Genomic DNA, 3,566 nt, shown 5'->3' with positions numbered 1-3,566 from the left:
AGGGAGTGATCATTACCCCATAGTATGTACAGTAGGCCGGAGGGAGGAGGAGGTGTTAGTGGAGTAGGCAGGTGGGTGTTTGGAAGGGCAAAGTGGGATCAGTTTCAGGAGCTGAGAGAGCAGGTGATGGCTCGGGTGGATATGAGAGGGGATGTGGATAGTTTGAATAACTGGGTGAGAACAGCGTTAGTGGGGGCAGCTACTGAGGCTACACCTAAGAGTTCAGGGAGGAGGAGGAGGAGGAGGAAAGCACTCCCATTGTGGACGGAGGAGTGTGGGGCAATGGTGAGGAGTAGGAACAGGGCATTTAGAGTACTGAAAAGGACGCATAACTTCCAACATCTGATTCAGTATAAGCAGGCCCTGGTGAGAACTATCCGTCAGGCAAAGAGGTCATGTTGGTGTCGGTTCTGTGACACCACTGGAAGGGCGACACCTGTGGGAGAAGTGTGGGGGATCATTAAGAGGATGAGTGGAGTCAGATGGGAGTGGGATTATTCAGTGTTGACGAGTGAAAAGGATGTGGCAGTAACAGATGAGATGATGGCCAAAGTGTTTGTCCAAGTGCATAGCTCGGCAAATTTGTCAGAGGGGGAGAGAGAGAATGAGAGAGGAGCATCCTGGAGTGCTGGATAATATAATAATATAATATGCCATTTAGCAGACGCTTTTATCCAAAGCGACTTACAGTCATAGGAGGGAGGATGTAAATTATTCATTGAATGGACCATTTACCATGGCAGAGATGAAAAGGGCAATAGGTAAGGCTGGGTTAACTTCACCTGGGAAAGATGAGGTGTGCTATGTTATGTTGGCCCATCTTAGTGATGAGTCACTGGATAAGGTATTGGTATTGTACAACAGAGTGTGGGAGGAGGGGAAACTACCAAGCAGTTGTGGTACCTATCCGGAAGCCAGGGAAGGACCCAACGAGGCCAACACGCTATCGGCCAATAGATTTAACATCACATGTATGTAAGATTATTGAACGAATGATTATGGAGAGGCTAACTTACTTCCTGGAGAGCAGGGGCTAGTATCGCCACATCAGAGTGGGTTCAGGAAGGGTAGGGGAACTATGGACCCAGTGCTCTGCTTAGAAGGCTCAGGTGAACAAGGAGACTGTTGTAGCTGTCTTTTTTTGATGTGGAGAAGGCATATGATATGATGTGGAATGAGGGGTTGTTAATCAAGCTTGATATTATGGGGGTAGGAGGAAGAACGTACAACTGGATAAAGGATTTCCTGTTTGGAAGGTCTATCCAGGTGAGGGTGGGGAAGTCTCTATCAGGCAGCTACCTGGTGGATAACGGTAAACCACAGGGGAGCGTGATTAGTCCTCTGTTGTTCTCAATCATGATCAATGATGTTTACTCTCAGGTACAGGCGGATATTGGGAGGTCGTTATTTGCAGATGATGGGGCCTTATGGAAGAGGGGAAGAAATGTGCCATACATAGTCAGGAAGGTACAGGAAGCAATTGATGAGGTAGAGCGGTGGGCATTAATGTGGGGATTCAGGTTCTCTGTAGAGAAAACTCAGTGTTCTTTACCAGGAGGAAGGTGGGAGATGAGGTATGCTTGAGGTTATATGGGAGAAACTTGGAGAGGGTGGGGGCCTTCATGTTCCTTGGTGTATACTTTGACACTAGACTGACCTGGGCAGAAGTGTAAGAAGGTGCTAAATGTGATGCGCTGTCATTTAGCAGACGCTCTTATCCAGAGCGACTTACAAATTGGTGCATTCAATTTAGGATAGCCAGTGGGACAACCATCATTTTTTATTTTTAATGGGGGGGTGGGATTACTGTTATACTATTCCAGGTATTCCTTAAAGAGGTAGGGTTTCAAGTGTCTCAGGAAGGTGGTCAGTGACTCCGCTGTCCTGGCGTCGTGGGGGAGCTTGTTCCACCATTGGGGTGCCAGAGCAGCGAATAGCTTTGACTGGGCTGAGCGGGAACTGTGCTTCTGTAGAGGTAGGGGGGCTAGCAGGCCAGAGGTGGATGAACGTAGTGCCCTCGTTTGGGTGTAGGATCAGAGCCTGAAGGTAAGGAGGTGCCGTTCCCCTCACAGCTCCGTAGGCAAGCACCATGGTTTTGTAGTAGATGTGAGCTTCAACTGGAAGCCAGTGGAGTGTGCGGAGGAGCGGGGTGACATGAGAGAACTTGGGAAGGTTGAACACCAGACGGGCTGCAGCGTTCTGGATAAGTTGTAGGGGTTTAATGGCACAGGCAGGGAGCCCAGCCAACAGCGAGTTGCAGTAATCCAGACGGGAGATGACAAGTGCCTGGATTAGGACCTGTGTCGCTTCCTGTGTAAGGTAGGGTCGTATTCTGCAAATGTTGTAGAGCATGAACCTGCAGGATCGGGTCACCGCTTTGATGTTAGCGGAGAACGACAGGGTGTTGTCCAGGGTCACGCCAAGGTTCTTTGCACTCTGGGAGGAGGACACAATGGAGTTGTCAACCGTGATGGCGAGATCATGGAGCGGGCAGTCCTTCCCCGGGAAGAAGAGCAGCTCCGTCTTGCCATGGTTCAGCTTGAGGTGGTGATCCAACATCCACATTGATATGTCTGCCAGACATGCAGAGATGCGATTCACCACCTGGTTATCAGGCAGTATAGCATATGGTTCGGCAGCCCGGACATCATTGGAAAGGCTAGATGTCATACAGGGGCAAGGACTCAGAATATTTAGTGGGGCATTTCGGTCTCCAGTGGCTGCACTACAGGTGGAGATGAGGGATATGCCATTGCAGATTAGGAGACAGCAGCTGGCAATGAATTATTGGGTCAACCTACAAGGACATGGGGTGTCTCATCCTGCACATGGGATTTTACAGGCATGTTGGGAACATGAGCGAAGACAGAACAATAGCTTTGGGTGGGTGGGTAATACCCAGGTGAAGGAAATGGGACTGTATGGAAGGGAGATTAGTCCAAAGGTAGCTATTCCTGTAAATCCACAATGGCTACTCCCGCCTCCAGTAATTGATCTAGAAGTGTTGGAGCGACTACAGAAAGATAGGGTGTTTATCCATCTGATTTGTTTAAGAGATGTCTGGATACTATGTATCAGGATTTTGTGGCCATTTACACAGATGGCTCAAAAAATCCAAGGACAGGAATGTGGGGTGGAAGTCAGGAAACTTATTACAGATCATCTGGCTGTATATACGAAGGAGCTGATGGCCATACTGTTGGCCTTGCAGTGGGTGGAGGAAGTTAAACAAGACAGAGTAGTTATTTGCTCTGATTCATGTGCAGTGTCAATGAGTCTCCAGTCCTTTAGCACACGTAGCAGACAAGACCTGCTTTATGAGGTGCTACAAACCCATGGCAGGATTAAACAGATGGGTATACAGATAAGATTTACTTAGTTTAAAGAGTGTATTGAGCAGAACGTCATTAGATACAGTCTCAAATATTTTGTTATCTTTTTTTAAGAGCAGGATTTAGTTTCTCCCTGTCTCTGGCCCACACTCCAGTACAATAGGTGGCGGTAATGCACCATAACGTTGGATGCCAACCGCCGATAAACCCCACCGAAAAATAAGAAACCCTATT

Source organism: Coregonus clupeaformis, chromosome 21, assembly GCF_020615455.1.
Source record: "Coregonus clupeaformis isolate EN_2021a chromosome 21, ASM2061545v1, whole genome shotgun sequence".
Lineage (NCBI taxonomy): Eukaryota > Metazoa > Chordata > Actinopteri > Salmoniformes > Salmonidae > Coregonus > Coregonus clupeaformis.
This window is presented reverse-complemented; position numbering follows the sequence as displayed.